General features: G+C 32.0%; 1 long non-coding RNA gene across 2 annotated transcripts; it reads right to left on the bottom strand.

The window, feature by feature from the left end:
* Positions 1-147: 147 nt before the first annotated feature.
* On the bottom strand, positions 148-25,575 carry LOC118202511 (uncharacterized). 2 transcript variants are annotated; one of them, XR_015042893.1, is made up of 3 exons: positions 25,339-25,575; positions 15,985-16,097; positions 148-463 (listed from the first exon to the last, which is right to left on the bottom strand). It is a non-coding gene; the product is annotated as an uncharacterized LOC118202511 (long non-coding RNA). The 2 variants fall into 2 exon arrangements; XR_015042894.1 differs by having other exon boundaries at positions 15,990-16,097.
* Between the last annotated feature and the right edge of the window lie 286 nt (positions 25,576-25,861).

Here is a 25,861-nt window from a genome sequence, read left to right as displayed (position 1 = left end):
AAATTGGGCTAATAATATAATTGCTTTATGAATAAACGTAAACGTACTTGTTCTTAGCTCACAGCTTATAAATTCAAGCCTTTTATAGATTTTGCACTTATGATGAAGAAATTTTGTATGAAAACATATAGATCAAATTAAACAATATAGTTTTTATCATCCTTTATTAAGATCATCTTTAGCATTACAGTAAAAATTTCAATGTAACTGGTCTCAAATATTTAATGCATATTTATTACATGGAAATAGACAAGCATTGGCTCTTAATCAGCTGAATAAAAGGAAAAAAAACTTATGACTATGCTGTTATTTTATCTTATGTTTTATTCACAAGCAAGTTCCAATCATCGATACGTCTTCCATGAAAACGTTTTAATCCAAAAATGCAAAACTGCTCTTAGAAAATGTGAAATGAGTTATATGATTTCTTTGGATTCATCGTCTTCCGTCTTGCAGCTGAAAGCTGGAAAGAAAAGTACAATCATTAATGGAAATTTTAAGAAACAGAATAATGAAATTTTCAGAAAATTCTTTAATTTAATCCTTGACAAAAGTAATTAAATTTGCAAAGTCATTTTCCAAGAAAAATTAAGAAACAGGTACTTGATAATATTTGATTTTGGTTTCTAGCTTTTACTTGGTTTTACTAAATATAGAATTAAAGTCAAGTATTATTGTGTGTAGTAAATTATCATAATATGAGTCACCAAGATAAAATGAAAAGAGATGATTTACTAATGAAGATTTCAAAGAAAGTTAGGAAAATTTTAAATTAATTTTCAAAAACCATTTTATTCAACTGCACAGAAAAACTGGAAAACAAACTGTAGGTATAATTGCATCCGGAAGCTAAAGATATTAATTGTTTTTTTCCTGTACAGCAAAAAACTAAAAATGTCAATGATAGTGTTTCGCTGCTCCGTTAACACATACTGCATAAAAAGTAGCCGTAAGCTTAGTAAGTGATAATTACTTCTTGATACAATTCAAATTAATGCTAAACATAGAAATCAATTTTTATCTTTCTATTAAATACGCTCCAGCTGTATTCTAAATCATTAAAGCAGATGCAGTTTCATTTTAAAATTTATGTGTTTGAAACACTATATATTATTTACTTGACTACAAATTCTTGTAAAATAGCAATCATTCTTTCATATCTTAATAAGTGTGTGTGTAAGCCTCGAAGGCTATCTGAGTAAAGGGAAGGCTGCCTTCATGGAGGACTTTCTAAGGGGAACTGGCTCGTATACACGATACACATGATAAAAACCACAAAAACGGCCATTCGGCCAGCCCTTTCGCGGGATCCGAACCTCGGACCGAACTACCAGTGTTCAACTATAACAGTGTTTACCGCTCGCCGCTGGCGTGCCCATATTTTAATAAGAAGCGTAAGATATATAAAATCAATTCTTTCCCATTTAGAAAATTTTGATGTGAACAACACATGACTTGCTTGTATGGCCTATTAAATTATGCATATTTTTTGTTGCATTTCATTTTAAACTTATGCCCTCGAGTTTCATTAGAGATAAATTTCTCATTCAATCAATTCACTTCTAACTTCGCGGCAAAGCAAAAATACATAAAAACTTAAAACACCATCATTGAAAATTGTTAAATACAAAAAAAAAAAAAAAAAAAAAAAAAAAAAAAAAAACATGAAATATCAAATACAGTTAAAAACAGTTAAAAAAAATATGCTTAAAAGCAATTCCGCCAGCGAGCGGGAAGAAAGATTTCTCTGCGCACAAAACTGAAAGTTTATTTTTGGTCACACTCTGCAAAACTGCACCGAAGTTGGCACACGAAGTGACTTAATTCACTATTCTTCTAAGAGCACAAATGTAGGCTTCGTTAGGCTTAATAGCATTTTAATAACGTTTAAATAGTTGATAATTCTTCAACTATTGCATACAGATGCCAAAATTCCTTAACCGGAACAAAACAACAACATTATTCAACCAGTTTTAGAGTAAAAATGAACAGTTTACGAACATATAGGAATAAAAAAATAGCTTACCGAACTTAGTGACAGAGTGGGTGTATATTTATTTATACTTATATTTATATACATATGTATATACTTTTAGTGAGGTCGATTGCAATAAAAAAGGATGGTGAAAAACTACGTGTTGTGGGAGTTCCATATACAAAATTTCAATATTCTGAGGTTACTCGTCTTTGAGTTATGAGAGATACATACATATATAAGTATATGTCATATATACATGTATAAGTATAGACATATTTTCAGTGTCACAGACACGGAACTCGCCTCAGACACGGAGTCGAGTTCTCTCCGTATCTGTGAAAATAACAACTAAATCAGGAGAACGTATAAACAGCCTTATTTGTTTAAAGCACTAACCTGAACAGATATACAAATTGTGATTAGAATTAAATTTCCGATACTTACAGGATTTCAGATAACAGAAATCTGATTTTAAAAAGGTAAGTAGTTTGATGCTGGAGATGTACACTGCTCAAAAAAAAAAAAAAAAAAAAAAATGGGACAGTCGTATATCTCCTGATCTACTGGGCCGATTGACAAAATTCAAATTGCGTTCTTCATGTCTCGAAAGCGCGACTTAGGATATATATTAGATTTATATATAGCACTATTCTAACATAGGTATTTTGACACAAAATAGGACTTTTTCTGAAATAATATACCAATTTTTTTCCATATTTCGATTCTACGACTCAAATTACGCCTAAATATGAAATTTTGTAAATTTTGGAGCGACATTTACGGAGAAATTCACAAATTTATGTTGGCACTTTTTTGTCAGTTTGCGCCAAGTATAGTTCACTTGGGGAACTTCTTAATATATGGCAACCTAGTTTCCTTTCCCGTGATAGGAAAAAAAGTCACCTTCGTTCCTTTTTTCCAAATAATATTCTTTATATTACATTTTTAATTATAACTTATTATTTTAAGTAATTTTTTCTTTTTCGAATTTCGTTTTAATTGTTTAAGTTGCACTTTTTTTTTTTTTCCGAATAACTGTTTTAAAAATTTCTATTTACCTATTCGAACTGCGTAAATAAAGGTGCAGCGTTTATTTTTTTTTCAAATAGTTTTCTTTATATATTTTTTCGTCATAGTTATTGTTTTAGGTAATTTTTAAATTTTTATACTTTTATTTTAATTGGTTGTGTTGCATTGTCTCTTCCGATAATTGTTTTAAAATTTTCTATTTATTCCTTCGAATTGAGCATTTTTAATATATTTATTATTATAAATTTTCCAGAATTTGATTTTATTTATTTGAATTGCGTTTCTTTCGGAGGAATACTTTGTAACCCGGACTACGATGCGTTTGAAAACTGCATATATTAAAAGAGAAAATACAGTAAAGCACAATTAACACGCCTTTCAATGTTCCGTTCAGAAAAGATATATATAAAGAAGAGAGATGTATAAACGACATTTTAACTTAGGATGAATTGCATACACTGCTTTAAACAATTTTATCATTGTGCCCATTGCTTTACACAATTTTATCCTACATTTGGCTTCTTAAATATTATTCATATTTTAGTCAAATATTTTATTTTTGAAATCGTAAGAATCAAATATCATAAGATTAAAAAGTTTTAAATTTAAAAAAAAAATACAAATACTAAATTTTACCCAAAAATTTATTTTACTTCTCTTTTTCTTCAGGCATTCTACTTTATTGCTCTACTTCTTGCTCTTTTTCTTTAGGCATTCCGCAACTATATTAAAAAGCATCCAAATTTTCGAAATATCTTGATATTTTTGACAATCATTTTAAATAAAGTTATCGCCTTCCATTTCTTAAATGCCCACAAACGGCCGAGCGGTAAAGTCGCTGAACACTGGTAGTTCACTCCGGGGTTCGAATCCCGGTAAACGGACTGTTTGCATCGGCGTTTTCGTGTATTTTCTCATGTGTACCGTGTATGCCAGCTGGTTTTCCTTAGAAAGTTCTTCACAAAGGCATCCTTCCTTTTAGGCAGATAGCCCTGCTTTGACGTAACTTAATAATCCAATTCAATCCATTTCATCAATATTTGGTCAGAGCCTTTATCAGTCTTTAGAGGCTAAATATTTCGAAGGTATGAGATGAAAGGAAAGACTGGTTTCCTAAACAGGTTTTGGTTTATTTAATTATGACAAAGCACACTAGGGCTATCTGCCTAAGTAGAGGGATGCCTTCGTGGAGGACTTTCTAAAGGAAACTGGCTCGCATACACGTTACACATGGGGAAAACCACGAAAATGCCCATGCAGCCAGCCCGTTCGCGGCGGGATTCGGACCTCGGACAGAACTACCAGCGTTCAGCGACTTTACCGCTCGGCCGCTGTTTCATCAGGAGGGAAAAAAAAAAGTCTTTAGGTGACATCCACATACATCACTGGATAAACTCCTGAATATTCAAATAATTCGAATGAGAAAATCATGGGATTCTCAATTTATGATACGATATGATGTTCTATAACGTAATTTAAATTTATACAACCATATAGTCTAAAACCAGTCGCTTTTCACTTTAATCTGCAATGATATCGTTTTTGTCTTTTCTGTTAACCACAAGCTCAATTGATGGTATTTGCTGGTGTACACGTCCAAGTGTTTTTTCTTTAAACACCTAAATTCTTTGAAATATCCTGAAAGTATATTCAAAAGCGTCCAACTTTTTGAAACATCTTGGTATGTCTGACAGCCAAATTTCCCTGCAAATTTTTGCTTACTTTTCTCCCTAATTTTCTTCTTTCCTTCTACAGTTATTTTCAGTGCACACACAAGAAAATTAAGATTTTTCGATTGCTAGACTTCCATAAATTTTGCATTCTTGGTAATTTTTAAAAATATCAATTACATGAATTGCGTTTCAGCTGAAGACAGCTTTTCATTTTCTAGTCTTTTTAACTATAAATAAAGTTTAAAGCGAAGTCCAAAGGATAAATATTTTAATTAAAAGATTTTTGCTAAATGACAAAGAAATAAAACAGTCCAGCAGGGTTTATTCTGTACCACCGAGTAACCCTATTCTTATATCGGCTGAAACAATCTAAATCATATTAAAGATTATGTTTTTTTATACAATCTATAACTCGAGAGAAAAATTAGCTTCTTAAAACTTTCTTTCTAAGAGAATTAATATAAAAGTTTAAATTTATATATATATTTTTAAAGCTGGGACTTGAACCAAACTGTAAAATTTTTAAAGTTTAATTTACATGGTGGTTATAATTAAAGTTCCAACTTGAAATGGCCATAAAAGGAAAATTACCGTACCAAATGTTATCAAACTTGGGAATCGTGTAAAGGAGGTTACGAGAATTCATTTTCCGCGGAAAATAAAAAAAAGAGTTCAAAAACTCACCACCAGGGAAAAATGGCGCTGTATACAAGATTGATAAATGAAATAAGACACGAAAACATCTGTTTAAAATATGTTTAATATTTTCCGAAACGTGTTACAAAGCATGTTCAATGTAGCGTCCAGCATTTTCCGAAAGCAAGTTAAATCCTGTTACTGCATTCTCAACAGCAGCTCTTAGCATATCAGAAGGAATGTTACGGACATGTCAGTGTATCACATTTTTCATTTCTGCCAAATTGTTTAGATTATCACCACAAACAGTGCTTTTGAGAAAACCCCATAGCTAAAAGTCGCAGAGGTTGAGGACTGGTGGGAAGAGGGAAAGTGTTGGCCCATAAGACGTTTATTCGTGAAATGTTGCCTAAGTAACTGTGCGACACACGTCAGGTGGGGCCCAGCCCTGCATAAAAATCGTAGTATCTAAAATGCCATGTTACTGCAGTTCATGTATCACGAAACATTTTAACATTGACTCTAAGTGAGCTGCAATCACAGTAGTCCAGCTGTCGACTGCTCTTCAGAGAACAATGGTTCAGTTATAACAGCAGCTGTCATTCAACACTAAACGGTGTGGAATGACTGCTAGGCAATCGAATGCAGTAGGAGAATGCAATGGAACTAGATATATAACATGAGGGATTTCTTTGGCACAAATCGATTAAAAGCGTTTTGAATCAGTATCTTTAAGTTTTAGGGCCAAATTCAGGCTTCAAAAATTACAAATTAGCGATCTGTAAGAAAATGATTTCCAGATTGTACAGACTTGTGCGAGTGATTTGCGATCTCACATTTTCTAATCGCTAATTCGTGGTTTTCACGGACGAATTTCTCACTTACACTGATGGCGCACTCAACGTTTATCGAATTTAACGCCTTTAAATGGTAATTTGCTTACTTCAAAGTTTCTTAAGGGTATACAACATATTAAACCCGCGTAACAAAAGGTTAAGTTAGATTCCGACCCATATTTCGTTTAACAATATTGCATACAGCGCCATTTCCCCCCTGGTGGTGAGGTTTCGAACTTCCTTTTTTTTCCCGGAAAATAAATTTCTATGACCTCCTTTACACGATTACCAAGCTTGATAACATTTGATCCAGTAGTTTTCGTTTTATGACCGTTTCAATGTGGAACTTTAATTATAACCACTCCGTATATTATTAAATTTTCATTTGAAGCTATGCGTTATATGTATACTATACGTAAATTTTTCGCTTTTATGGAAAAATAAAGAATCGAAGCAAATATACTTAGGATAATGGACCAAAACTGAAAAAATTTCTCCTTCTAAGTCCTAGTTCCGACAACAATTCCGTCAAAAATTCCGAATTACTTAAGCTGAAGTAAAAGATTTAGTATATATTCACTGTATGTTAGTAAAGTAATCAGAGTGTAATAAAATAGATTATAGAATTTACGCTGATGCAACATTTTGTCTGACTGCACAACATGTAATGGAAGAGAAGGCTTGTAGAGATTTGTTTTTGACATGCCTCTAAAAGTAGATGTCATACTCCTTTTGTATCTTCAATATCAAAAAACTTTCCTTTGAGAGGCAACTTTAGTTTTGGGGAAAGAAAAAAAATCACAAGAAGACAAATTTGAAAAACATGCAGGAAGATTGAGTACACATACTTATTTTCGGAACACAAGCGGTTCTCCGACTGGTTATTGAATAATGAAAAGATGCATTATCATGCAATACAAAACATTTGGAATACGTTGTCTGACTGAAAACGTAAGATTAAAAGTCATCTGCTTAATTCACAGCCATTTACAAGTCAACTATTGGGGCAATTGCAGAATCGTTTTGATCCTGAGCTTCTAAAACAAACCTTATATCACTGGATTTAAACACTTCTTTAATCTTCCGAGAACGTTCCTTCTTTAGCTCATATTCCAAGAATATTAAGTGAATACAATTATTGCAAAAGAAATTGAATATTCATTTGCACTACGGCTTGGTAGTTTATTAACGAGTTAACAAAACTTAAATTCTGCTTTTTATGTCTAAGTATACAACAATATTTTAAATATTTACAAATGAAATATTAAATTGGAGATTTAATTGGAGCCTCACCAGTTGCCTAGCATTTGAAGATTGTTAAATACTAATTGTTTGTTGCGAAGTCTAACCCAAGCTGCATGGTTGGTTTTCGTAGTTTTCTAGGTTCTCTTTACAAAGGTTCTCTATGAAAGCATCTTACCCAAATAGCTCCCATGTTCTTTCTATGTTCAAATAACCAACTAACCTAGTTTAAGCGCGATTTCCAAATGAAGTTACTAGCAAAACCCGAATACTCATTAAAAATCATGTAGCTTGCCAATCGGAAGTAACATGAAAGATACGGCGCCAATACTTGAATTGCTGTTACGGTACGCTGTTTCTAAATTTAGATGGTCATTCCTTAATTAAATAGCCCACCAGCGGCCGAGCGGTAAAGACGCTGAGCACTGGTAGTTCGGTCTGAAGTTCGAATCCCGCGAACGGGCTGGCTGCTTGGGCGTTTTCGTGGTTTTCCCCATGTGTAACGTGTATACGAGCCAGTTTACCTTAGAAAGTCTTCCACGAAGGCATCCCTCCCTTTAGGCTTATAGCCCTCGTGTGCTTTGCCATAATTAAATAATCTAATCCTTAATTAAATATAATTGATTTGTAACTCCTACTAGAGCTGACGGTAAAAATTGAAGTGCAAATAAATAATATCGTGTGTGATCTTGATTAATATAAAATTAAAAATTTTGCATAGAAAAATATTTGCATTCAGAAAGTTTTTTGAAATATTTGCAATTACTTTATAAGAAGGATTATTAATAACCGTAATGATTACTTATTATATTACTGATGATTAGGATTCAGTTCTTGACAATTACATTCTAAATTTGAATTTTAAGGATATAATGAAAATACGCTGCGAACAAAAATACATTTTAGGATAAAAAATGAGTTGGTTTTTTTATGTGTTAAATACTTGTTATGTGTTAAGCTATGTGTTAAAATATATAATGTGTTAAAACTTCTTAAATTCATTTAATAAACATCGTATCCTCGTTGTTAATTGAATCCAGAATGTTGTGTGTCGTTTATATAATTATTCTTACTTGTCCACAAAAGCTGCTGACTTATCCAGCCATTAAGTAGCTGCAGATCATTTCTACATAACCATTGAACTTCCACTAATTCAGTCTCTAGAGGGTTGTATGTTTATATCATAATTTGACTTATATAAATGATTATTCTAAATCTTATGTTTCTATAAAAATATACTGTGCTTTAAAAATATGGATGGTAGTATCTGCCGCTCTTTCAGCCACTTCAAAAGCAACAGTTTGCTTAGAAATAAATTATGCAGTTAATATCATAAAATTCAAATAAACATTAAACGAAAATTCTCAGTTTTAGACAATTGGATTTAAACGAATTAAAGTAGCAGACGATAAAACTCCGAAGGTAAAAATTTACTCTTAGAAAAATGTACTCTTATTTTTTTAAAAAAAGGAAGAAAGAGAGAAATTTAAAAAATTGTTAAAAAATTTAATAATATCTATAATTTAAAAAAAATAGCTTTTCATATAGTATTAATAAATATTTATTACGCCTTATTGAGGGGAAAAAATTCATATAATTAATTCTCCGTAAAATTTTACTTGAAATTTAAGGTTAAAAATAGCTGTAACAATTCAGTGTAAGAAAAATCCATAGACCACATTTGGCGTTATTATCGCTCAAAAAAAAGATGCCAAATTTCAAAATGCGAAAATATGTAAATTCGTGTATATCTTAAAAAATTTTGAATAAAAAAGTCTAATTTTTTGCATATATGCTTAAAAATACACCTACTTTATGATGATGGTAAAAATTTTATAGGTTATAATTCAAAATTTTTTTCGAAAAATTTATAAAAATTATTTAAAAATAGAAATTTAAAAAACAAAACACAAAAAATGGGTAAATTTTATTTGGAATGAACCTAAATTTCGAAATGCGAGAGAAAAAATCAAAAAAGTTTAATAAAAAAAGAGATATTAATAAATATTTGCCAAATTCAATTAACATTGAGGAGCTAAAATTTTGAGAGCTAATATTTTAAAAATTAGTCGTACGATTTTTACAAAACTTGGTATTCTGGCATAATTTGAGTCGTAGAATCGAAATATGGAAAAAAATTGGTATGTTATTTCAGAAAAAGCCCGATTTTGTGTCAAAATACCTATGTTAGAATAGTGCTGTATATAAATCTAATATATATCCTAAGTCGTGCTTTCGAGACATGAAAAACGCAGTTTGAATTTTGTCGATCGGCCCAGTAGAACGGGAGATATAGCACTGTCCCTTTTTTTTTTTTTTTTTTTTTTTTTGAGCAGTGTACAATGCATCAGCTTAACAAGTGTTGGCTTGCTGGCAAAAAGATCATTGTAAGTAGCACAACTGGGTGCAACAATAATACTAAGGTCAATGTTGCTTCCAAGAGAGCTCTTGTTCGATTCTGTGGTGAAGTCTCTGACGTGACACCCACTTTTACCTGTACCTGCCGAAAGATTTGGTCTAAAATTTCAAGAACTTTCTTCTTATGTCTCATGTACGTCCTTGTGAGAGATAACGAAAAGTTGAGTTGAAAGTACAGTCCAAAAGAAAAATGGGTCAATTAAACAGAAGACAGCCTACAACTTCCCTCACCATAATTTAAATTATTCAGAGCGAAGATTTTAATGACCTTGGTGGAGATTTTAATGGTGAAGAATTTTTATATTCTAAAATTAAATCTTGAGCCACCGTTTTCACAAAAACTAGCTCAGACTACGCAAAGAATAATTACAATTGAAGTTCTCACTACAAAGATTTTCTTCCTCCGAAAGGCTATTTTGGCACTCATTTCCTTCCATACTTCTGAAAAAGAATGTAGTTTAGACAAGGGTACTTTTGACCGTATCAAAAATGTAAACGCGTGACTTACCACGTTTTAGATTCATCGTTTACTAAATCACTTACTTTAACATACCTTTAAGTTTTTCCTCCGCTATCCAACTTTGTATTTTGTGCATTTTACCGCGTCTAAACAACGTAGGCAATGCATAAACACGTACACTGATTGCTATTAATTTAATTTTATGCTAAAACATTATGAATGTTTATGGTCTTGCAACTAAGCCAGTATAAGATAGATTAATATACAAAACTAAGTTTCAGAAACTAGAAATGTTCGTTAACAAAACGTTTCACTCCTGTAATCAACAACATACAACTCTTTGCTTGAGATAAAAACGATATTAGCATGTTTATACCACCTAAACATAACAATTATTTCTAGGTTTAGGGCTGGTGCTCTGTTTTCTTCTCACTCTCGTCATCTGCAATTGCAAAATCCCACTTAAAATCAACTAGCGCATCAACTGACTAACCGCAATATAACGCTGTCTTGTAAGTTTTGAACACATGTCTGTCATTTTTATCCCAACGCTCAACGGTGCAGTTAAGTTCTTAAGGGCCCTGCGCTATTACGAATTTCTTTGTTACAACTTCAAATAAACTATATCTCTGAAAATCTTTTCCTCTGAAATGTTATTCTGAGCCCCTGTATCCAACAATGCCGTTGACGAGATTCCATTTAGCACAATCTGCGTATGTGGTAATAAGTAAATCTTCAAAGTGATTAGTTAGGCAATGTTTAAAGTATATTCTTCGGTATCGTATCTTGAAAATGAATCTTGTGATATGAATTCTGCTTTTTGAAATACTTTTAAAAATCGTTATGGAATTTAATAAATTACTTAAAGCAACAGTAAAAAGTTAAAATCTTTTTTAATTGTTAAATATTGTATTTTTAATGAAGTTTTGCAATATATACTATATATCAACTATTATAAATAAAACATTCGTTATTTTATCACACAGATAAATGACGCTTTTTGTTATATGTATAATTTTATGAGAATAATTTAACCCTTTGCACTTTAGAGTTGAATCTCGGTAACCACTGAATTTGATGCGGTATCTCGTGAGGTAGCTATCAATCACCACTCGCTTGGACTTGATAATCCGAAAGGTAAAGATGTTTATTTAGATTCGGTTTGGACAACATAAAATAGATTAATAAACAAAAGTGTGAATATACAATACTTCATGAGTGTATTCAACAATACATGCGTATAAAACAAACAAACTACTTAATTCTTTTAAATTCAATTATATTTAACTTATAAAATGCAGCATGTAAATGCGTTCATTATCATTAGCACAAATCTTAATTTTTGTAAAGTTATATGCATGACTACAGGAAGAAATATATGAATAGTTTAGTCTCTGTTTAATTGCAGGAACTTTTAATACCTTTAAGACATGTTAATGAAAAATGAATAAAATTAACTATTCTCTTTAAACCTTAATTATGTTTTTCATACATACAATATCATAATATCATTAATATTGGCAGCCTTCGAAGGAACGAATACTTTAATATTTATTAACCATTACAAGGAAATGCAAGAAACACTTTCGGATGCTGAGTCCTCCTTAGCAGCGTAAAAGTAAAAAAAAAAAAAAAGGTACTAAACTACAGGAAATGTGGAGGAAATCAAATAACTTTGTTAAGACGGATGAGAATATCCGTGCTAGTATACAGAAGCTGTACAAAAAATACCAAAATCTAGGTAAAGAGAAATCCAGAAAACAGATAAAGCAAATGTAAAACGGCAGGTTTGAAAAAATGATTTCGTCGAGTTATTTCATATTTCCTGGCAAAATGTGACGGACATGACTAGCTTATCACAAGAATATAAAGAATTTCTTAGGTCACAAAGAGAAGATCGTATAAGTTCGTAAATGAGCGGAGTAGGCAAGGTTTTCGCTTCGAAAATAAGAACTAAATGTACAAAAGAAGACAAAAATGATTTATATAAGAATAAATATTACAAATCTATCGCTGGAATCGATACGACAGTTAAACTGGAAGCCTCATTATCAGCACCTAATATTATCTCATAATCATCATGACGAAGAGGCCATGTTTTCGCCTCCAGCAACGAAAACATTAAATCCTAGATTGAAACACCTTGATCAGACACTCACGTCTACTTGGGGTCGAGAACAGCTCTCTATTAGACAAACAAGTACTTCATATATTGTAACTGCAAATAGCGTTGGCCACAATGTTGAAAAAAATTTCCTTACCTCCAGCTCAGCTACCATCTGTCGAGCTCTGGTGATCAGAAGAAGTAAAATGCCAAAGAAAATTGAAGATTCACTCTTTGAAACCCCTCCTCATTCGGTCTTGCATTGGAATAGTAAAATGTTGTAAATCAAACTTTGGAAGACAGAGTTACAGGTGTAGTGACTGGAAAGGATTTTAAGCATTTTCTTGGCATACCTGCTGTTCTGAAGGACACTGGTAAGAATATGACTGAAGGTAGTTCTTCAAGAAGAGGACCAATTGTGCTTTGCGTGACAATATGATCAGTACATCTTTTGACATCATCTCATCAAATGCAGGACTGATCCAAATGGCATGAACCAGAACTGAAAAGGAAATCAGAAGAGGATTTTTGTGGTAGGCCTGCCGTCATCACATCCACGAACTGATATTCAAAAGAGTGTTTGAGCAGCGTTTTGGCATAGCATAAAGTAGTCTTGATATCCAGATTTTTAGAGAGTTCCTAAGTCTCTCGGCTTCACTTGATAAGAAGTCATACACGACAATGCTGGATGAAGAAAGTTCCTTTCAAGGCTTTCGTGAAAAAACACAAGTGAAAATAGTTAATTAAAATCGAAATGTCCTAAAAACGGAATTCATCCAAGAGAAGACTGCAAAGAGTTATTACAACTTTCTCTCCTGTACTAGGAGGTTGCTTTCAAAGCTAGTTTAGTTTCAAATTCCAGGGGTTCTGCATCAAGCAATGTGGATGGCAAAGGTAATATATGCACTAAAACTTGTCTTCTTTAACCCGTCAGCACACGCGTTGGGGTAAAATCCACCCCACATGTAGTCTTTTCTTAGAAAATAAGGGAAGGTCGTACGTGACCTTTCTAGTACTTTATGTACCTTTCAAGATCAAGGTTAGGAAGTGGTTGTCGAAAGGAAATTTCCCCGTGTCCATGGGATTTTTGTGTTTTCGGAGAAAGCATGTACAACGGGATTGTAGCTACCCCGCGCGTGTACTAACGTTTCACTTCCAGGGAGACATTCATTGAGATGAATGCCTACGAGCGAGAACAGTAACGCCTGCGGGTTCTTCTCGCTAGTGTTGAAACTGATAGCGAAAATGAAAATTCCGATTCTCAGTGCGATAATATTTCTGAAAGTGCTCACGAAACTGTTTCTGACCAGTGATATGATGATTCCCATGATCTTCTTTGACATCATATAATTTTTATGTTTGAATAGATGGAACGGACACGGCCGCACAATATAGTGTCAAGAAAAGCTTTAGAAATTTGAAACATCCAACTGACTGTTTATTGCAAATTATTGATGAATAAATAATGGAAGATTTGGTAAAATCAACAAACATTTACATTTCATCAATAATAAACAAATTCTCTAGAGAATGTAATGCACAAGAGACAAACTTAGCTGAATTGAAGGTGTTGTTTTTCCTATTGTATTACACTGGAGTGCTGAGAGCATCACTCCAGCGTTTGTAAAAATATGTACTTGTTTGTAAAAATATGTTGTCACACTATGTGAGGATTGTTCAATGTGAGAAGATTATTTGAATAATAAACTCAGGTAGGACGGGGGGGGCGGAAAAACTATGTGTTATTTATATTTTTTAATATTCTTATTTAGAATCTATTCTTTGATATGAATAATTGTATGACATTATATTGAGTTTTAAGGAAAAAAAACTAGTAAGAATGAAGCCTTTTCATATTCCTCTAGTACTTTATCAAACCACTCTTTATAATAACACTTATGTTTAACAAATATGTATATATGAAAACGAATTTTTCTAATATAAAAAAATCATATATGTATCTTATATAAGTTAGTAATTTTGCATAAATTTCGATTTTTATGGCTTACTTTAGGTAACCAGTATGGAAATGTTTGTATAACTTAAAGTAAGATTATCTCGAAGTAAAACTGGAAGAAAGGTTTAATAGAATTCACAAAGCTATTAGTCATTTATCCATTCATTGAAATCCTAATTCACTGGGTATCCTAATAATAATCCTAAACACTGGAGTAAAATTTGTCCCGCGCGGGTACTAACGTAGCGCAGTGATGCGCGTGTGCTGAAGGGTTAATTAAGAATTTAATATTCCTCAGCGAGATTTGAAAGGAATAAAACAAAATGAAAATTGTTTTCAGCCTAATATATGCTCGCTTTTGGCACGAGACAACTGTAAGTCAGTGGGTTCCAAAGAATAAATCTTAATACGCTACAACTTCCGAGCAGTTATCCAGCTACAGACGTCAGAAACGTTCTCTCACATTTGATAGGAGACACCTTTGGTATCTGTCAGGAATAAACGTAAGACAGGCTTCTTTAGACGAAGTATTACTCAGGCTGATAAGTAAAATATGATTGAAAATATAGAAACTAAACCTGAAAAAAAAAAAAAAAAAAAAAAAAAACGACATGAAACAATTAGATGGTAGAAACCTAGTTTTTGAAGGCAAACGCCTGAGCCATTTTGTTACTAGTGTACAGAATACTGCAATAATTCTCTAAGAAGCCATGTGAACTCTCCTTCAGTAAGAAAGAGGTATTACTGTTATTGAAAGTTTAACGAATCGGTCAAAGACGATCACAAAAGCAGTTCTTAAGGAGATTTGTGGAACATCATGTAAATGATTTTACCAAGCGATCGAAAAAAAAGATTACATCGCTCAAAGTTGATTAAAGTTGCGTGTCATGCTCCCTATTAATCTTAGTGACTGGTTTTAATATTATTTCAAGTTTATGATGTCTAATTTGGCCAATCAAGGTAATTAACATTGAAAAATCGCATTTTTTGCCTACTTTTATAAAACTGATCAAAATGTACAACTTCTAAATATTATCCAATCTTCTTAAAATTTCACATATAAATCTTTTACATTGCTAAGACTCGCTAAAAATTTTACATTTCATTTTTTGCCTTACAAAATTAAACAACCTAATGAATAGCCTCTGTGTCTGTACCTTAGTTTATATTGTACAATAAATGACGCATGGTTAGTCAGGTTTTATATACTGGTAATATCAATATATTAACATATAAAATGATGTTAGGTACATTGATAACACGAGACATCAGAAGATTAAATTTCTTTTTGGAGGATCAAAAACATGTTTTAATAATAAATGATAAGTATTAGTATATGTTATACTGCAAGTATATATATATTAGTGCACTATGTAATATTAGTATCCATATATGTGTGTGCGTGTGTACTAGTCTATGTACATATTTTGCATTTCCAGGTCGTATTTAGCCTTTTTCTTAATTTTTTAAAAACTCTTTCCAGGCTATGAAATATTTGTACAAATCTTCCAAACTGTAGCATATGTGTCAAAGGTTTTACGAGATAAAGAAAGCCTGTGTAAGTGCAATTCAAAAACCGGTATGTTTACAACGATAATATAAATTATATAAAATAAGTAATAAAACTAAAATTTCGTTCAAAACATCTTACCTTACATTTAATCTAAAATCTGTTTCCCTCTCAAATCTTCATACTGCTTTAGATAATCACGCAGCAAATCGTAAGGATGTTGGTCTCTGTAAGTCGGATATCCTCCTTCGAAGCTTTGGAAAAGAAGAATAGCAAATCTAACTTAAAAAGCCATTGTATATAACAAATGATTTCATATGTATGATAATTAGTAAATAATTATTAACAAGTAATATTTATATTTACTATATTTTCCCAAAATTAATAAACATGAGCTGCACATAAAATTATGTAAATATTTACAGAAGCGATTTGTGGTCTTTTGTATGCATTCGGATTAGTGACTACAGTAAAATTAAGGTAGTTCGGCTCACCCGATAAGTCTGCATCCTTTGCATGGATAATTTTGGGGTAAGTGGGCGCAACCAATATTCCAGTCGACAGTACTTGAAAATTCGGGCCAGATAATTCTCGTCTTTATGCCATTTTCAGTTAGTCATTTGTTCAAACTTCGCATTTACACACCGTTTATTAACGGAACAGGGAAAAAATATTAAATATCCAAAGACCAGCCACTCGATGTCAGAGAAAATGTTAAAACGTTCTTTTGAATTAACAATTAATCAGGCTTTCCAAAATAAAATTATTGAAGCGATTTAGTGTGATAAAATTATTTTTCTCGGGCGTGACAACATTATTCAAAATGTATTGAAATAGAAGTAGGCGAAAAAAATTAAGAATAACAATGAATACCAATATATAAACTATGTTGTTGTTGTTGCTGCTTATCCTCGAAAGATCTGACATAGTATGTCAGATCAGCTCCAGAAGGTTGTTGACCATCAAAAAATCAGCAATAGTGAGGATGTTAAATCCTCCGAATTTGAAATGTGTGAAAAGGGATGTCCCTATCCTTCTAACATTTTAGTGACTACTCTGTAGTCTTTGGAGTGAAAAAACTTTAATCTTGAGATGGTCTCCAGTTAGGTTACCTTTGAATTTGATGTTTAAAGCCTCTATCTCTTCTTTAAGTTTATCCCAGTTGGAGTTTAAAATCATCAAGTAAAATTGGAGGAATATGCCCTGCAGTTTTTTTGGGTTTGACAAAATCATTTTATTATCTTGTTCCGTTTGATCATCAGCATTTAACATTTCTTATTTTTTTTTGGGGCCGGTGCCTCGTATTCATAGTTAGATCTAGTACGCTTATGCGCCAATCTCTCAGGGTAGTAAAACCATCAGCGTCTGTGATGACTTTTTGCTTTTGTTTTTTAATACTAGGTGTTCTAGTAACTGTCGTTTTTTATTTGGTTGAGCTTACGCTTAACTTTTACATTTTTCTTTAGCTCGTTGTGTATTTATTTTTAGTAATACATTTTCAAATAATTTAATCCTATCATTAGTTTTATCATCTGTTTCAGGTTGTGACATCAATTTAGAGTGCTCATTTTCAAGTATTTGCTTAAAAGCGATAACTAGATCATTATTGCCACTACTACCTAACCGACTAAAAGTGCTTTCAGTAAATGCATCATCAATAACAAGTGGAGCGTTTTCCATAACTCCTTTGAAATCAGTAGCCTAGCCCTAACTCAAGTTAGGTGCCGACATCCAGAACATCACAGAAAAACTTACCATCCAGAAGAATCCAAACCACCAGGCCTTCTTTCAGTATTAGCAAGTCACGAACAGCACAATAATCCAAAACGCGATCGTGAAAGACAAAGCCAACATTATAAAAATTAGAAGATTATTATGACCAACGTATAGTATTATTTTAACTCAGAAATCGAACGGCGTATTATTATAACGCGGAATTCTGCGATATTAAAACTTCGAATGCCTGCACAAATTACTCAGAATGTCATATCATTTTTTAACTCAAAATGCACAAAATTTATATCATATTAAGAATTAATATTATAACTCAGAATGCACAAAATTTATATCATTTGAATAATTGTCTAATCGTTGCCACATGTTCTATTCAAATACTATAATAAATCTAGAACGATGTATAAAAGAAATTAAACAAACATAACAAAAAGGAATCAGTTTTTCACAGACGATTCAGTATATCTCATTCAATTAATTCAGTTCTCACTTCGCGACAAGGCGAAAACACATAAAAACTCAAAATATCTATATGAAAAATTGCGAAGTAAACACTTATTTCCTCGAAAAAATTCCAGAAAGGATTAAGCATGATTTAATTCGCAATAATAAATGAAGGCGTTATCGTTGTTGTTGCTAAGCTTAGTCTTGCTAGATTGGCAACAAATCTACTAAATCTGTTTTTTCAAATATAAACAAATATGCCCGCAATGTTATTTAAAAATTAGTCTTAGCTGCATTTAAACAGCTTTTAAATTGCTGATTAATTGTACAAATATTGCTTGCAGATTTACTAAAGGCATAAAAGCCTTAACCGGAAGATAAGAACAACATAATTCAATGATTTTTAAAGCAAAAAATGCACAATTTACAAACATATACAATTTACAAACATATAAGAGTAAAGAAACTGAGATAACTAAGCCGAGTAACAGAGTGGATATATAAATATATTTATATATGTTTGATGCGGCCGATTGCAACCAAAATACGAGGTGCACATCTACATGCTATAGCAGTCCTATATACAAAATTTCAATGTTCTTGAGGCTACTTGTATCTTACTTATGCGAGATATGTACGTACGTACAGACGCCAGGAAAAATTCTCTTCAGAATTCTTTTTAAAGCAGTTTTATAATTATTTTGGAGAAAAAAGTCTCTTATTCTGTCCTTACGTACAGATGTCACGAAAAAACATCGTTAAATTGCATTCGATAGCCGTCAAAACGAACATTTTCGTTGAAATATGCTGCCTGAAAATTTTCGCGATTACAATACTTCCGTTTTACTTCGTACAAGGAAGTAAAAATGTATGTGGCTGGGACGTACTCATTTTATCAATGTGCCGTTTACAGACGAAATATTTTGCTATTAATTTTAAATTCGTCAAAAATTAATGCTTATGCATCCAATTAACAGAAATTTAAAATTATATATTTATCTACTAAATTTCTTTAATCAATTAATCTTTTTTTAAAAAGTTTTATTTATATCTACTGAAATTTTTGAATAAAAATTTAAAACCTCTTAAAATTTGATAATAAAATTTTAAATTTTATTGTTAATTTTTCCATAAATTTTCTACTTATTTTCAGTTTCTGAATGCTTAAGTTCTTTCTTTCTTAGTTTCTCTACAAATATTTATTAGCTATTACAAAGTATGAAATATAAAAATAAAAATATTCCTCATTACTTCTTGCACTCACAGATCATAATGGAAACATACATTTACAACTTTTAAAGCCTAAAAAGTGTTCCTCTGCAATGTTATCGTCATGCGTGATTTGTAGTTTCTTTGTTTTTTACCAGGATATTTTCCATTGCTACGTTTTTAAATTGCGAAATTATTGAACTTCTTTATTTTCGATGACGATGTTTTGTGCTTGCTTTCTATTCTTCCGTGAGGTTTTATACAACCACGTTTTTGCTTTGTAATTTTGCCTGTAACTCTTCTGGCATGTTTATTCACAAAGTTGATACGAACTGTTTACCTTTATGAATATTAGTTCAATGTTTGTAAACACAGAAAATATCAAAATGTTTAATTTGATTGTTTAATTATTCTTTGTCTTCTCAGGTGAAGATGATAAGCAATTAAAAAGGTCTGTAAAGCAATTAAAAATGGTGTAAGGTATTTCTCCCGCCTTCCTAGCGTGCCTTCGTGGTGTAGTGGTCAGCACACTGAGCCGGTAATTCAGAGGTTCGATTCCCGGTGAAGGCTTTGCTAATTTTTCAACTCTTCTGCTTCCAAAAATTACCTAATGTCTCTACAAAGGAATGCTGAATTTTAAGGCTTTTTTTTTTTTTGAAAACAAGTAAGATGTAATTTTTATATATAAAGTGATAATTAACAAGCAAAGGTAGCACGCAAAACGTTAAAGCCCATTTGGACGTAATATAAAATCTAAAAGCTTTCCGAATTTTTAATTTATTTATTTCAGATTTTTACTTCCTTGTACGAACGAAAGGAAATTGTAAACACGAAAAAATCCGGGTATCATATTTCAACGAAAATATCCGTTTTCACCACTATCGAATGCAATGTGGCATGACATCCGTACGTAACGAAGAAATAAAGAATTCGTTTCCCCCCAACGAATTATGAAAATTGATTTAAAATGGGTTCAAATGAGAGTTTTTTGTAGCGTCTGTACGTACGTATGTATGTATTTATCTCGCATAACTCAAAAACGACTAGCCTAAGACCGTTAAAATTTTGTATATAGGACAGTTATAATATGTAGGTGTGCACCTCCCGTTTTGATTGCCATCGGCGGCATCAAAAGTATATATATATATATATATATATATATATATATATCCACTCTGATACTCGGCTCAGTAAACTCATTTTTTATTATTAGATGTTGGTAAATAGTACATTTTTTGCGCTAAAAGTAATTGAATTATGTTGTTCTTATCTTCCGGTTAAGGGTTTTGTGCCTTTAATTAATCTGCATGCAATAGTTGTAGAATTATCAGCAATTTAAAAGTGGTTTACGTACTGCTAAGCTTAATGTTTTAACGCTGCAACCATATTTATTTACATTTGAAACTTAGAAAAATAGTGAACTAAGTCTTTCTGCACCTTCAATGTCTTTTTGCAAAGTGGGATCAAAATTAAACTTTCATTTTTGTGCACCGAAACATTTCCTGAACATGATATTTTATAAATAAAGGTTACAAACAAAATGTTAAAAAAAAAACCCTTGTTTGGGCTTAACTTAAAATCTGAAAACTTTCTGATTTTCAGTTTTTAGTTCCTTTTTTCTTCCTTGTACGAAGTAAAAAGTAAGTATTGTAATCGCGAAAAGTTTCAGGCAGCATATTTCAACGAAAATATCCATTTTGACCGCTATCGAATGCAATTTAACGTATGTATGAAACATCTGTATGAAAGGACAGAATGAAAAACGCTTTTCTCCAAAAGAATTAATAAAACTGCTTTAAAAATGAATTCTAAAGAGAATTTTTCGCGGCGTCTGTACGTACGTACGTATCTCGCATAATTCAAAAACAACTCAGAACGTTGAAATTTTGTATATAGGACTGCTATAACATGTAGATGTGCACCTCGTATTTTGGTTGCCATCGGCCGTACCAAACGTATGTAAATATAAATATATATATATATATATATATATCCTCTCTGTTACCGGGCTCAGTGATCTCAGTTTCTTTACTCATATATATTTGTAAATTGTTCTTTTTTTGCTTTAAAAATGATTGAATTATGTTGTTCTTATCTTCCAGTAAAGGTTTTTATGCCTTTAGTAAATCTGAATGCAATATTTTTAGAATTATCAACAATTTAAGAGTTGTTTAAGTGCCGCTAAGCCTTATAATTTTCTTGATGGCGGCCATCGCTTGTTTGCATTTCAAACAGCAGACTAGTGGATTTGTCGCCAATCTAGAGAAACGTAGCTTCGCAATAGGAAAGATAATGCCTTCATTTATTATTGCGAATTAAATCATGCTTAATCCTTTCGGGAATTTTTTCGTGGAAATAAGTGTTTAAGATTTACTTCGTAATTTTTAATACAGATATTTTGAATTTTTATGTATTTCTACCTTGTCGCGAAGTGAGAAGTGATTTAATTGAATGAGAAATACTCAATCGTTTGTGAAAAACTGTTTCTTTTTTGTTTTGTTTGGTTAATTATTTTTATACACCATTCTAGCTTTATTATAGTATTTGAATAGAACATGTGGCAACGATTAGATAATTCTATTCTTTAAATGATATAAATTTTGTGCATTCTGAGTTATAATATGAACGAAATATAATATTGTTAAGTGAATCTAGCGCCAGAGTGTCGCTATGGTAAACAAATACAGTGAATTTTAAAGAATTAATTTATTCTATTGTGGTTTATGCGCTGTTGGCGAAGTAGATTTAATTCAATCCAATAAGTAGATTTTAAATGAAATGCAAGAAAAAATGCGTATACATTAATATTCCGTACAAGGACGTCATGTGGTGTACACATCAGATTTTATGAAAAATTTATTTTCAATTTAAAAATCCGGCTTTAGTCGTTCCATCAAAAAAAAATAAGTAACTGGCTAAAAGCGATAGATTGCATTCTGCATGATTAGTAAAATATTTATTTTACATCTCATGCGCGAATGATCCGAAGCAAAATATACACGAGTATGTATTAAATATTTATGCTTTATTTTCTGCTGGCCGAATTGCCTATTTTTGCGTAGAAACTCTACTTTTAATTGTAAAAATTGGTTTTTTGATGACTTTAACTGTATTCGGGGTTTATATTTTTTCTATACTTATTTTTTATTGAAGGTATTTTGATTATTTATGTATTTTTGCCTTGACGCGAACTGAGAACTGAATTTATTGAATGAGAAATATATCTGTAATAAAATTAGAGAAAATAAGTTTATATGAAATGAAAAAAAGCATGCGTATAATTTAATATTCCGTAAAAGGAAGTTCTGTGGTGTACACATCAGATTTTTTAATATTTCTCTTAATACTCTGAAATTTAATGGCGTTTGAAATATTAGTCTTGAGACAGCAATGAGTTAATATTCTGGTTCGAAATTTGCAATTAATGTTTATCAATTTAAAATCCAAAAATTATCAATAAGGTTAATTGGGGTTTTAATTTAAAATGCTTGAAATAAGTTTAATTGGGGTTTTTAAGGGGTAACCTAATGTTATTGATTTTCCTGAGCCACGACTCTAAATTACGTTTTTCCAGTATGCTCTAATATAGGCATAGTTATATCGGTAAACAGTGCGCCGATTTTTTAACTAGCTTATTATTAGTACAACTCAGTCAATTGTTCAGTTGTGTTTTTGTCCGTACTACACGCAAATTTTGCAAATTATTGAGGTGATTTCTGAGATTAGAGGGAACAGAACTAAACCAGCTAGGTAGTTTTAAGAGTCTATCATAATCCTTAAGCAATTTGTAAGATTTATAAAGTTCTTGTATGTCTGTAGCTACAGTATATTCGCTGATGAAACGTATTTGACTATTAAGTTTGTTTCTAAAAGGCAGCTTATTAGTTGCATTTTTAACATTTTCTTTGAGAAAGAATTTCATCTTTATATGTTTTATCCTGGTTGTATCACCAAATCCTGATTCTGGAGAATCATCGTCGACAACCCTTTAGTTCTGGACCCAGTGTAGACACATTAGGTATTTTGGAAGCAGGAGAGATGAAAAATGAGCAACGACTTCGCCGGTACTCGAACAAGGGCCCCTCGAATACGCGCCTAGCGTGCTCACCACTACACTACGAAGGCTTGCTAAGAAGGTGTGATAAATGCCTTATAACTGCATCGAATATATCTTTTAACTCTGTGGGTCTCATAAGCTGAATTTCTGTTCTACATTTAGTAATTAGGATCAAATGAGTCTTGGTTCCCCAAAAAACCTTGTAGAGAATATTACCTAAAATATCAAATTAATGATTTTTAGGTAATTGTAACTGACTCAAGAGTCATTGCAGAATTCGGTTTCTTCCCTAGGGGTTTAAATCTTGAAACACGTGTACTAAAATTGCTTTAAAACACGTATTCACTTCGTTTACATCATATGTTTCCAAGTCTAATTTAACACTAACTAGTGTAATGTAAATTACTTAGTGTAAATTAACTTCTTCAGTAGCAAACAGGACTGCATTAAGGCTGTGTAATGTTTTTGTCAATTTTACTGACTTCTTCATTATATAAATATAGTTTCCCTTGCTCCTTAACTTACCTATTTCCAATGTTCAATACTTAAAATAAAATTAAAAAAAGAAAACTAAACTCAGTAGCTCAACAGCTCTAGTGGGGACACGGTCTGCAGTGCCCTTTTTCCTGCTTTCTTGACCTTTGAGGCCCGGAGTGGTCAGCTTGTCGCAGGAACACCCGTGTTTAGTTCCCAAGCGAACTTGGTAACTCATTTTATCAACCCACTTAAGGAATGAAAGGCTGAGTCAACCTTGCCAGCCCGGGGATCGAACCCCGGACCTGTGGGATACCGGACCAAATAAGTATATATATTAAAATATAATATATATATTTATTTGCCAGTATAAGCACTTGAAAAGGATTTTACTTACATGTCCTGGCCCCCAATTGCTGAAATAAAAACTAATAAAAACATGAAACTCTGATAAACGGAATCCTACAAAATGAATCTGTTGTCAATCCACGAGGTAACAAATTCGGTTTTAACTTTTTTAATTCAGGTGTTAAGATGTAACCCAAAGGCAACTAAATTTCAAATTTCAGTGGAAAATTATTACACTACTTCGAATTTAAGCCAAATACTTTATTTAGAATTTTAAGATGCAAAATTAAGGAGCAGGTTAATTTAAAGCAAATAGTTTTACATTCGTTTTCAGGTTTTGAAATCTTGGAAAGAAATCCACGAAGAAAATTTAAAATAGTCTTTGATTTCAAGATTTTTTACTCTTCTTTGATGATAATAAATGGATCTGCTTTGTAACATATGTTTCAATTTACCAGTTTTTAAACTACACCGCAAATTAAATTCTAAGCAACGCAGATGTTTTCTTTCTTTAAATAAAGCTATGTAAATAAAGACTAGTTAGTATCCATCTTTCATACAAATAAATTTACAGTTTAATCTTGGTGAAATTTGGCGCACTTGACCATCAAAGCAAGAGAAAGCTCGCTGTCTACATACGAGTTCTCCGAAACCACCCCAAGGGGTTCGCCCTTTTTATATACATAACTTTTGAGTTAATTGTGTGAACGTTTGATTCAAATTCAGCCATTTAAAGGCTTTGTGTCTTTAAAAAATACTCTACAGAACGTGAAATATTTATGTTTCAAGTTTAATCTGAAAGCACGACAATAGGAAAGAAGTATGTGGTTACTCGGGAGAAAGCAATATATCTATTTGTCTTTCGAATTTAATAGACAAACTCAGGAATTTAAAAAACATCAAATTGAAATGTTTTCTAAGTTTATTATTGTTCAGCCAAGCATAAGAAATTTATTTTATGCTATAAAGTACTTGTTCCGGTTTCCTAGCGTGCCTTCGTGGTGTAGTGGTTCTGCACGCTGGGACGGTATTCCGGAGGTCCGTGGTTCGATTCCCGGCGAAGGCGTTGCATATTTTTCATCTTGCCAGCTTCCAAAAGATACCTAATATCGCTACATTGTTTCAAATTTATTCAGTTTTTAATTAACAAACTAAACCTTCATTATATCGCGAAAATGATGATTTAAACTAACTGGGTTAGTCAGCATATTTAAGAACTGAAGACTTACTTGCGGCTGGATCTAAGGGCGTACGGACGACAGGGGCAACGGCCATATGTATTCCTCGTTTCCTTTTTGTTAACGGTGTACATATATCCGTTTACACACGTTTTGGCGCAATCCTCTTCCGAATTTTGAGCGGAACACAACAGAGTAAGAGTAAATAGCAGAGCGAAAGCAGTCAAATTCCACATTCTACAATCGAACAATGTCGATTAAAGTAACAAGAGTAGAAACGAATCGAGGATTTTTGCGATACATGATTTGGTTGAGCTATTTATACTGAACGAGAACTGCGCATCTGTAAATAATTTATTCTCTCATGATCTTGAATTACTGCTTCTACTAAGCACGTTACTTTCATTTATATTAACAAACAGCTTTCTTCCATATTATTTCAAATACGTATGTCCATCTTTATAGATGCTGTATTTCATCGCAATGGAAACTCGCATAAACTGAGAAATAACTGCTTTATATATTGATTTTAAGACAAAAATAAATTCGGGGTTTATTGAATTCATTGTAGGAG

Source organism: Stegodyphus dumicola, chromosome 8 (assembly GCF_044657685.1).
Source record: "Stegodyphus dumicola isolate Sdum_Otavi_A_Nest chromosome 8, ASM4465768v1".
Taxonomy (NCBI): domain Eukaryota; kingdom Metazoa; phylum Arthropoda; class Arachnida; order Araneae; family Eresidae; genus Stegodyphus; species Stegodyphus dumicola.
The sequence above is the reverse complement of the archived record's forward strand: the minus strand, read 5'-3'. Positions and strand labels throughout refer to the sequence as shown.